Raw genomic sequence first — 13,134 nt, 5'->3', positions numbered from 1 at the left:
GTCTCCACCTGTTTTTACACCTACTCCAAATGTTTACCTTCTCGGGTAGAGTCGATTGATTGATGATACTACATTCCACCATATACATGACTTTAAAAGTCATACATTTGTCTTTTCGAACACAAAACCATCATAAACCAAAGACCTCAAAAGAACCAAACTTTCAACTATTTGTGAATTTTACTGCAAGAAGAGACGATGAGGCATCAGGGACCAACTCATTGATGATAATTTCGAGTGATTAGGGCATACTCAAAGAAGAAGGGGAAAGTGATTGATTGAAATAAATATATCATGCATTAATTACATTTTTCATGTAAATAAAGTTAATCTTGAATATTCACCCCCTGTGGATACCTCTTTTTACAAAGGTTTCTGTATATGAGATGATGAACGGCATTGTTTCATTTATCCTTTAATATATATATATATATATATATATATATATATATATATATATATATATATATATATCCTTTGTTGTCCCATTTGAGCCTAAATGATTTTCTTCTGATTCAACCCTAACCAATGATCACCCTCCACATTAGGGGGCAAGGTGAAGGATATTTGCTCACAAGAAAGATTGTCAATACAGTTTTATTACGAAGACAAGTTTCCATGAAGTCATGAAAGTTTTGAACTACAAAGTATGTCAAATACAGAGTACTTGAAGCAATCCAATCAAGAATAATGGAAAACCTCCAAAATGCAAAAGGAAAAAGAGGTGCTCAAAGCAATTGAAGTATTATATTCATCCAGCAAAGAAAGAAGAAAAAAAAAAGAAAAAAAAAAGAAAAAGGAAAATTGAATCAAGATGGGTGAGCCTCAAGTTACAAGGTTGATCAAGTACAAACAAGAAAAGCAAGAAATGTTGAAGATATGAGAAAATGGAAATAAATCCAAAATTTGGCAATCTAGAGGGATCCAGATGATGGAAAAATCCCCAACAAAGCAGATCCAAGTTAAGCAAGGCAAGGTGATGGCATCAGAATGAATTGATCCTTAGTTTGATTACCCTTAAACACTTATTTGGGCCTTTTTATTCCTTTCTTTCGTAACCATAAGCCATGACCTACGTTACGTACCTGAAAAGTCCATTTTAATCATACATGGTTTTCTAAGTAAAAGACAATATCTTCAGAATTCATTCCGCCTCTCAAGATTGATTTTTTATTTGCAAAAATTGGTTTTTAAAATCTTTAATGCATGATATAAAAAATGATAAAAAAGGGTTCAAGATGTAAATTTTTAAATAACATTTTGAAACCAAAGGAGGATTCGTGTTGAAAACCTGAAAAGGCGGCTCGAATATTGAATGGCGCAACAACGACATAAGAGACGATCTTAAACTCTTAATGAGGCACCGCAAATCCCAAAGACGTTCCTGAGATTTTGGAAACAAGAAGCATCTTTACAAGATGAGCATAACAACCATTTCTTCAAGTTAGTGGAAGCCCGAAGCGACATACTGAACCAACTTGAAAAAACCTACTTTACCAGAATCAACCTACACCCTAAAACAGTCAATAATTTTGACACTTGCCATAGGACTATGATTTTTGAATGATTTAAAAGTGTAGTTGATTTATTTGATATTCATTAAACTCATTGTTTATAATTCGATTATATTGTGAACCTGAAAGGGGCAATACTTTACAAAATTCTTTCATTCTTCAATAAAGAAAGGAGAAAAAAACATTTTCAAACAGGACAGTCTCAAATGGAGAAGGTCCTTGAAGAAAGTTGATGCCTGTTCTATCTCTGTTATAGAAAAAGAATGAATGAGGCTAAAATGATGAAACATTTCACTTTCTTGAAAGCAAATGGTCCAAGAAGACAGAAAGTCTGGAGAATTGAACTTGTGATACTCCCCTATGACAATATTAGTAGCTCATCAAGAAAGATTATCGTTTATCCCATGCTGAGGATGATAAGCATCACCAGACAGATTATTTTCCCCAACCATCAATTCATGTTCTCTAGAAGATTACATCATAAAGCCATGAACAAGTCACTACCTGCACTCTGGTGTTAGCTCAAGTCTTGATACATCATTGCTACTTTTTCTATGACGATCATTTTCTTTGTCAAGATGATATCCATTATGTCCTTCAGAAGATTGCTGAATTTGAATTTGAGGACTTAGGGCACAGAACAAGACATTGGAATAGAATCTACCCTTATAGGCCTTTTATATAAGTAAGGTTGTTACACTGGATGCCACCGACAACAAGGTCGAATCTACCAAATATACTCATCAATTGCTCCAACCGATCATCATTCAGTTCTGGCACATCTGCTTTCAAAAGTATGCCAAGACAGTAAAAGGCAACTTCTGCATCATTGATCCCAGAAAAAGAGACATGACTTGATACCACCATGGGACATGTCTCTATACAGATTATTGTGTATGGTTTTTAGAGAAACCTAGAAGCATTTCCACCTCATTAGATACAAGTGGAGCAACTTTATTCCTTCCAACCCATACTAGATTCCATTTTCAGCACTCATCAAGAACATACTTTTGGACATTCGAATGTGATTCATTGTCATAAGCTTCAAGAGCCTTACATATCATTTCTATCAATTTGGCACTTCCAATTCATGTTTATAAACAGTTCAACTTTGTTCTTGGATCCCAAGAAGGCCATCATTTCTTTGTCAATGGAAAAGCATCAGCACATGGAGGAAGCAGAATAAGAGAAAATCTGTTCTCAATTGACAGAATTATGAATATAGTACTTTTCAGTGTAGCATGAAAATGCTTCGAATCTACAAATTCTGGCTCTACATCGAATAAGTATTGTGATATTCCAGTCCAAACATTAACTGGAGCAAGTGCCACGTTCTCATAGTAGAAATAAGGAGACCCAATAGCATCTTTTCGAAGTGTTCTTTGAGTTATCTGATTTGGTTCGGTAGGAACCCCAGAACCAATCATTGAAAGATGAACTGCATGATCGTCTTCATTAAGAAGTTTTTTCAAACTTCCTCTGCTTCTTCCTTTTCAAAAATTATAGCCCAAGTTTCGCCTTTGCTTGTAATTGGGATCATTGTATAATGGCTTCCTATCTTCTCCTGAAAGAAGTGCATCAGCAGCCTTAGCCATTTGAGCAGCACATATAAAATCTGTCAACTTTGCAATTGATGAATCTGGACCACATATCTCCATGGCTATTGAAGCCTCAGCCTCTGAATATCCTATTTTTGTCAAGTATAACAATTTATTCTCCTCATCAGAATCAGAATTCAGGATTTCCTCGATATCAGAAGAACTATCAATATATGTGAAATCATCCTGAAAGATCGCTTCATAATCAGATGAGTTGTTATCAGAATCAACATGTTGCATGGGTGCGGATTTTTGATGAGCTTGTACCATTGTATATGTAGTCTTGCCATTGCATCAGATTATTGTTTGCATAAATTGGTTTCTCTCCCACAGAAAAGTATATTTCAGATATGGCCTTCACTGAAAGATGATAAGCCACTGTGTCAGCCTAGAACGGATTACCAAGCTATTTTTACTTCACTGTCTGACTAGACCCCTCCAGATACAGAAAATGGTCACCTCATTCAGAAGACACATATCTCAGACGTTTCTGTTAGAATGATTAAATACTTCTTAAGTTTGTGATAACATGAAGAGAATTTCAGTTACTTGATAACACTACTGTTTAGGGACACCAGAATGAGAGTATTCAAGATAAATAGATTTCGGGCACGAATAAAGCTACAAGTACCTACAACAATTCATTGTCAAAATTGGACCTCGTGGGGATCATGACATTCCAGTCAAACAGAGATTGAGAGTGAATTAGATAAATCTAGAGGGACATCTTGAGGGCCCATTTCAACCAGAAATAGAATATTGAGGCATTTTGAAGGCTCACAACAATATGAATATTTGGGCATTCTTGGAGGTTCATCTCAACAAGAAGTAATGTTGAGCACACTTTTAACATCTGTATCAGCAATTATTGGGGCATTTTAAAGGTTCCTTCAGACAGATCCATGTGGGGCATTTTGAAGGATCAGATTAACAAAAAGCAAATGTTGGGGCATGCTGAAAGCCCATTTCAATCAGAATCAAGAATGTCGATGCATTATGCACGCTTGTATTAGCCGATGTTGGGGCATGCTGAAGGCCCACAATATCCTGTGTCAAGATCATTGACTTGAAAAAATATTTCCAATGAGATAGAAAGATATGAAGAATAAAAATGGTGAAACAGTGACAGTCGAACTGACTATACATAATTGCTTCGTTCATCAGGCAGTTATATTATGATCATGTTGTTGAACAAAATCTACTCAGCAAGTATGTTTTCAAATACCTAATCTTCTTAACCGTATGTCACATGACAGTGTGTTCTTTGATAAACTACATTACGGTTGCATGAATAAAGATGATCCCAGGTAGACTACTTGATCCAGGGTTCAGTTCCTTAAGATCTCAGCATTGAATTTGGCATTCTGTGTGTCGGTAATAACTGAAAATATTTCTTTGAGATTCCTAGCAAATAGTTTCAACCATACTATTGAGATTATGAAGCTATTTTTCATATCAGTTTTTGCTTCCTTGATGACATTGAAAAGGGAGACTCGACTCTCACTTATATTACTGTTATTCCCGTTGTTATTTGGGATCATCATTGCTAGCCAAGATGAACTGAGTTTTCATCTATTTTGGTTTTATCATTTATATTTCATCCCCAGCTGCAAAAATTCCACGGATATCTTTCTGTACATTGATCCTACAGTTGATGTGTTGCTACTTCCTACAAAGATCATTATAGAAGAAAATGTGATCAGTATCACATTTGTCTTTACCCGAGATGATATCAAGATCAGTTAGTGTCTCCTATTCAATTCGACATCAGCATATCTTGTGAATTTGACCAACTTTTTGGTCATACCAACATTACATTTGAATCCCCACTGAGTTTTTGTTCTCAAATGGTCTTATGACATCATTCAAAAGCTTTGAACACTAGGCAAAGAGCTTCAATGATTGAGAACATCTGAGCAGAAGCCACAAAAAAGGATGAATGTGTCATTAAATGTTTTACGAACATCTGAGCAGAAGCTACAGGAAAGGATGAATGCACTGTTAAATGTTTTATGAACCTGCTATTCGGATACTGAACCAATGTTACGATCATATGGTTTCCATTTATTGACCCAAATGAATCTGTCTTCTTCAACCCAAGATTAGACGCAAGATATAATGAAGATTTCTTTCCACAGAAGGGAAGCAGAAATTTTAACAATAAGAAACTAGTGGAGCCAACTATGGTTGAACTACAAGTTGTTGTTAAGCATCTCGACATTATATGATCCAAGTTGCCTTATTCGAGATCTGATTATATGTGGAGACATAAAAGGAATTGGAATAAATCTTCCTTGTGATGTTTCAAGAGTTAAATTAGAACATACTCTACTCTCCTAATTAATCCCTGCTGAGTCAGAAGATTGATTCTCTTTTCAAAGATGAAAGCTTTATGGGATTTCTACACAAGTCCAAGCAAAGAAAGTTGGTTTTATCCAAGACAAGATGGGGTATCAAAGTCATAGCTCTGACTACAGCAAGAGTTCCACAAATGAAACATTTCTTCTGAGACTTTCATGAAGCAAAGAAGACGCAAAGATACAAGTTGATCAGATGGTTCTGCAGAAATGCAAGCTTGATAGCATAAGTTTCTACACTGATATCCAGAGGTAACCCTGGCAATAAAAGATGAAGTGAAGGAAGACCAAGTTCACCACTTTGAAGTCGAATGAAGATTGCATCAACATTCATGCATTCATAAGAATATCATTTACACAATAGACAATGCATTACATTGATACATCTGAGTGCATTCAAACATGAAGTTTTACAGATCTTCGGAAGAACAAGAAGATTCAGGGTAAAAAAAATACCTTACACGAAGAAGGTATTCAAAACCACAAATACAAGAATCATGCAAACATCTGAAGAAGAGATGGACGCAATCCACAAAAATGAGCATTATTTTGGAGATTGGGGCATGTTACCCAATCAACATATTATCTTGAAAAAATAATGAGAAAACGATTTCCATAGTTTCTCATTCAATCTTTTCTGAAAATGAAATTGTTGAATAGTAAGAAAACAATTTACATAGTTTCTTACTTAGTAAACTATTTCCCACATCTGTAAGTCCTTCAGTGCATGATGTTTCCAAAAAGCCTTCGGGAGCTTTTTGATGTTTTCAAAGCCTTCGGGTCATCTGTAAGTCCTTCAGTGCATGATGTTTCCAAAAGCCTTCGGGAGCTTTTTGATGTTTCAAAACTTCGGTCATCTGTAAGTCCTTCAGTGCATGATGTTTCCAAAAAGCCTTCGGGAGCTTTTTGATGTTTTCAAAGCCTTCGGGTCATCTGTAAGTCCTTCAGTGCATGATGTTTCCAAAAAGCCTTCGGGAGCTTTTTGATGTTTCAAAACCTTCGGGTCATCTGTAAGTCCTTCAGTGCATGATGTTTCCAAAAAGCCTTCGGGAGCTTTTTGATGTTTTCAAAAACCTTCGGGTCATCTGTAAGTCCTTCAGTGCATGATGTTTCCAAAAAGCCTTCGGGAGCTTTTTGATGTTTCAAAACCTTCGGGTCATCTGTAAGTCCTTCAGTGCATGATGTTTCCAAAAAGCCTTCGGGAGCTTTTTGATGTTTTCAAAAACCTTCGGGTCATCTGTAAGTCCTTCAGTGCATGATGTTTTCAAAAAGCCTTCGGGAGCTTTTGATGTTTCAAAACCTTCGGGTCATCTGTAAGTCCTTCAGTGCATGATGTTTCCAAAAAGCCTTCGGGAGCTTTTTGATGTTTTCAAAAACCTTCGGGTATCTGTAAGTCCTTCAGTGCATGATGTTTCCAAAAAGCCTTCGGGAGCTTTTTGATGTTTTCAAAAACCTTCGGGTCATCTGTAAGTCCTTCAGTGCATGAGTTTCCAAAAGCCTTCGGGAGCTTTTTGATGTTTTCAAAAAACCTTCGGGTCATCTGTAAGCCCTTCAGTGCATGATGTTTTCAAACATTTCCATCCTGCTCAAAAGAAGCCAAATGAAAAAATTATTGTCTTTTTCGTCTTTGCTCTATTCTTGTTAACACAAGGATGAGCAAAGAGGGGCAGCTGTAGACATCATTTTTTCATTTAAATTTATTATTATTATTAAAATTATTATTATTATTATTAGTATTATTATTATTATTATTATTATTATTTATTATTATTATTAATATTATATATTATTATTATTTAATAAATAATTACAAAACTGGACCGGCCCAGTTACAAACAAACCAGAACCGGCCCAGACCAACTAGAAACCCTAAACATTTGGGGTTTCAGCTAGGGTTTCTAAACCCTAGCCCCCCCCAGCCGCCTCTGATGCTTCCAGAAGCCCAGCCGCCGCCTCTGCCGACACTCCCACTGCCAGGTGACACAACCATATGCTGCCGACGATCCCCTGCTACCACGACTCCCATGAGGAAGTCTCCAGAACGCCACGAAGCTACCCACATCGAGCCCTATGGTGAGTCACCGCCATAGCTATGGTGACTCACCAGAAGTCCCCACTGGAACCGGTCCGACGAGAGCCTCAGTGGTGGCTATAAAAGCCACCACACCTGCAAGAACGGAGACAACAACCAAAAAACCAGAGGAGAGCAACCAAGATACAGAAACAGAAAAAAGAAAAAAAAAAGAAACGAGAAACAGACCACAACAGCGAGCCAAACAACACCCATAGCAGCAAATCTAAAGCAAAGAGAGAAAAAAGGAAAAGACTTACCCTCGAGAAGCCCAAACATAGCCGAAAACGGTGTAAAAACCGAGGTAAAACCGTCGGTTTGTTTTCTAGATTTACTCTGATTAGGAGATTTTTAAGGAAAACTGAGGATAGGTTCGGCTTTAGGGGTTTTAGAGCTACGTTTTGGGGTATTTTGGAATTTTTCCGGCCACCGTGACGGTGGCCGGCGGCGGTGATCGACACTGGAATACGGTGGCCTATGGCTGCCGGTTTCCCTCAGGCGAGGGAACCTAGAGAGAAGCCAGAGAAATGCTTCTCTTTGTTTTAGAGAGAAGCTGAGAAATAAGCAAATGAGGAAGCCTGGCCCTTCGGGCCAGGCGTTAAGGGTATTTAAAACCCTCCCCAAACGACGTCGTTTTGGGGAGGGTATCTGTGTAATTTAAGAAAGGGTAAACCCTTTCCGCAACCCTTATAGTTCTGTAACTTTGCAATTTAGTCACTGAAATTGACTTTTAATCATTTTAATTTAGTGTTTAAATTTTATTTTATTATATTTTAACCATTAACTATATTTATATATATTTAGGAAAATATCAAATTTAGTCCCTCATAGTTTATTAATTATTATTTTAATCACGTATTAATTAATTAGGTTAAATTACACTATTAATCATTATCTTTCATAATATTTCGAATTATTTTCTTTATTTTTAATACTTTATATTTAGTTTTATAATTTTTGAATTTCTTTTATTTTGATCATTATTTAATTACAATATTATTTTGTTATTACTTTTATATTTTAATTATTGCTTTAATTATTATTTTATTATTATCTTAGTCATATAAATATATATATATATATATATATATATATATATATATATATATATTTAAAATAATGTTTATTTATTTTCGATATCAAAGAAAAGGGCAGTCTTAATATAACTGGATGTCCTATTCTGGTATTTTAAATAATTAAATATTATAAAAATTATAATTTAGTTTTATTTAAAATATTAAAATTTTAATATTTATTAATATCAAAGAAAAGAGCTGTCTTAAGGCACCTAGAAGTCATTTTCTGATATTTTAAATAAATAAATATAGGATTATAAATTAAATATATTTTTTTTGAATTTTTAAATTTTAACAATAGAGACAATTTATAATTAAAAAGTACCAATTTTGGGCGTTGTAGGGGTGCTAATCCTTCCCTAAACGTAACCGACCACGAATCCCTTTTTATTATTAAAAAGAACGAATTTTTGGTTATAAAACACAGATCAGTTCATTTTTTTAATTGATGTTTTCTTAAAACTCTTTTAAAGAAGATATGTTTTAGGTATTCGACCTACCTGACCCAAAAGGCCGATGGCGACTCCCAAATTATTTTCAAAACCATTTATTCACATCACTTTTCCCGTCAGGATAATATTTCGTGCCCGGACGAAAACCGGTTACGACACTTACCAATTGAACATATAGTCTTGAATCATACTTCACATACTGATATGAACTCGATTATGTGTTTCAAGTCATATATGATGTTTCCCGATCATGATTCTAGTAAGAACTTCGCAGTGCTTTAATTGAAGACTGAACATGGACAAACAACATTACAAGAAAGAAATTGATATAAGTAAATTGAAAATGAAAGGTTGTACGTTATGATAAAGTGGTTTGAAGGTGATGGAAGAGTGATGGTTGTTGTGGATTAATGAAATGAAGGAAAGTGGGGAAAGTGTAGTGGTGATAATAATTTATAGTCTGGAAAGAATGGAAGTATGGTGAAGGTAAAAGATGTTATGGCGTAGGAGATGAATGATGAAATAAAAAGTATGGATTGTGACCCACTAGCTATATGGAGCTAGGAACCAACAATATACAAAGATGGAATCGAAGTGATAGAGAGTGAAACGTGACCCACTAGCTACAGGTGAGCTAGGAACCAACGTTATAAAAAATGAAATGGAGGAAGGCTTCAAGACTGACAAGAAACCGATAGAGTTCTAATCCAAGAACTAAAATGAAAGCAACCTTTCAAAGAGTATATTATGCAAAAAGTTATTAGTACAAATGCCATGGAGGTGCCTATTTATAGTGTTGATAGGCACCATATGAAGAGTTTTTACAGTTAAAATAAAACAATAACCTAAATGCATTTGAATTCAATTAAATGAATTGTCATTCTTCTTATCCTTTGATGGATGACCATGGAGATTGAAAATGGATGAATTAAGCTTTAATTTGAGATAATTCTAGCCTTAAATTCGTCCAAAAAGGAGATGTGACTCTTGGGCTGCCTTGCTTTGCTTGCAAATGGAAGAAAAGAGGATAAATGAAGTCATAGGATGAATGTGGACATCCTACATGTCCAAATCAGCTTGTCTCTTCAAATTCCTTGCTGATTTTATCACTTAATTTGGTGGTTAAATGACATAAAATCAGCCTTCATTGCTTGTTCCTTTGTAGAATATGATCAGCCTTCAAAAGATGATAAATGCCTTGAATGCAAAGTTTTGAATGATGGTTATTAAATGTCCCCTTGCTTGAACATGAATGACCTTCAATGGGTGATAACATAAACCTTGAATGCTTTGAATTGGTGAATTAAGATGGCCATCAATTGCTTGTCTCTTGGTAGAAGATGAAAAGACTCTTCCTTGGCTCAAACTCATCCAAATCATCATTGTATAAAATTCCCGTAATGAAAATTCCAGCCTGCACTGTCTTCAGTAAATTGATCATATCTCAAGCTCCCGATATCGGATTGAGGTGATTAAAAAGGCGTTGGAAAGCTAAGAGATAGAGGAATAATGTCCAATTAATTTCTGGACCCAGAAAAGTCTGTATCAAATCCATAATTAGAAGACATTCTGACTGATATTATTGCATCTGTTGAAACCGTTCAACTTCTCTCATGCACCTAGACACAAAGGTGAACTTTATTCAATGAACTAGATGCATGAATGAAGTAGTTTACTAAATGATCTAAATATGAATAAATGAACTACTTCCCTAAATGAACTAGATGTTTTAAACACAATGCATGCTTAAATGAACATCACACTTATTAAACGCAATGAATGTCATGCAACTAATAAAACTCATGCAAATTCATGCAATAAAAAATATCATATGATAAGCATATCCTAAGAGGTAAATAAAAACATATGATAAAATATAGTGCATAAATGAGCAGGTATAGGATGAAGTAAGGTAGAATTCCCTTTGAACTAGCCTTGGTGAACTTCAATGATTTAATTAGATCAAGAAGAAAGTTAGGGCTGATTGGGATCACATCACATACACTAGGAGTCACTTCTTAACGTAACTCTGACACTGGCTCATCGCAAGTCAATGTTTGTTTGATAACATAAATACAAGTTAAATGCACTCACCTTTGCCATGCTATTGAACCTTCTCCACGATATTCTTCTCGATCCCACACTTTTTCCTCCCTTTTCAAGCTACTTGAATCACTAGATTTAATGTGGCTTGACAACGTTATATAATAACATAAAGTATTCAAACTATATGTTAGTATTAAACTAACATAATATAAACTTAAACATAAAATTCAATAGAAATAAATACGATACTTAAATCGATATAAAACTAAATCGTACTTTCATCAAAATTTTCAAACTTCTCAAAATGCTTATTCATGGAACTTCTCAAAATGCTTATTCATGGAACTTCTCAAAATGGAACCTTAATAATTTCATGGAAAAAATAGAAAGCCAAAGCCAAGTTTGTACATCTTTGACCATAAATTATGAATTCTATTTAGAATTCATATTAACTTTTGTTGAGTTAATCGTGAATTGCCAATAAAAAATTTTGTGGAAGCTTTTGCAGAAAATTGAAAGAAATTGCACAGCGATTTAGAGTGGTTCGACTTTATCAACCAAAGTCTACGTCCACTACCTTAGCTATCCACACTAAGGATTTTCCAACAAATTCACTAATTTGTTCTTTCTTTTGAGGCCAAAGAGATAACCTTACAACTCCCTCAAGAATATACCCCAATTCTTGAGAACACTCTTTTCTCAAAGAGAAATACAAATTTGCAAACTTACAAGAAAAACCTCACAAGGCAAATATGTTTGCACAATTCTATAATAAAGAAAGAACGCTCAAGAATAAATACAATTGAGCACAATAAGTGTACTTGAAAGCAAAATTAATATTGAATGAAAAATAGGCTTGAAATGCTCAAACTTGAGGTTTTATGCTTTCTCTTTGATTCTTTCTTGATTCTAATTGCTTGACGTTTCTTGTTGTTGATCAATGGCTTCTAAGCTTTCTTAAATACACCTTGAATCACTTCTGAACGTTGGGGATGATTAGAGAAAATAATATAGCCGTTTTAGTGTGAAAACAATTAATAAAACAGTTTGGAGCGTGGGGAGAATCGGTTCCCTAAGTGTAAAATTCAAATATTTCGACCGTTATACAAGGGGGAATCGGTACCCCTTGGGGGGAATCGGTTCCCTCCGAGCATACTGGAATTCTTGGAGCCAAACCATTCAGGGGGGAATCGGTTCCATTTGAGCAATCTGGAATTTTTGGCTTTGAAATGGTTCGAAATACTTTGTAAAATTATTTTGAAATTGTTTTAAGTTTAAAACTTAATTTTACACTTTGAGTAAGGATTAAAAATGATCTTTGAAAGATTTGGAGTAATGTTTTGATATTCGAATAATTCTATCGAATATACTTAGAAAAATCATTTGGAAAATCTTAAAATTCATTTAACTTAATTTGTTATATCAAAATGTTTTCAACAATCTCCCCCTTTTTGATATAACAAAACATTTTAGTAATTTTAAGATTTTGAAATCAAGTTTTGAAATTACTCCCCCTTACTTTAACACTAACACTTCTCCCATTTATCATTTTTTAACTTCTCCCCCTTTTTGTTAAATCAAAAAGACATTTTAAAGAATTTAAACAAGGTTTTGAAATCATTTAGCCAATTGATTATATATAATATAAGCTGCTAAGATCACAAGCAAGAGAAACGTTATCCATTAGTTTCATAATTAATGTGAAATGGCAAAATTGGTCATATATCTAATCATGAAGTAAATGATGCAATAATAAATTTAATCACACCAAATAGATAATTTCTAACCATTCATAAATCCAAACAAATTCAAAGTCAATAAATCCACAAATTCAAACATTCCAAAATATTCAAAATGTTAAAACAATAAGTTTGGAGTTCAAAGCAAAATATAGAATCACATATCAGGATTAGGAGGAGGAAAACGAGCTCACATAGCGGCCATTTCGTGAGTGAGGTCATTAATACGCGCGTTGGTTGCTTCATTGTTTGCACGCGTCTCCCGAATAATTTCTAATTGT

This window comes from Hibiscus syriacus, unplaced genomic scaffold (genome assembly GCF_006381635.1).
Source record: "Hibiscus syriacus cultivar Baekdansim isolate YM2019G1 unplaced genomic scaffold, ASM638163v2 tig00110584_pilon, whole genome shotgun sequence".
Classification (NCBI taxonomy): Eukaryota; Viridiplantae; Streptophyta; class Magnoliopsida; order Malvales; family Malvaceae; genus Hibiscus; species Hibiscus syriacus.
This window is presented reverse-complemented; position numbering follows the sequence as displayed.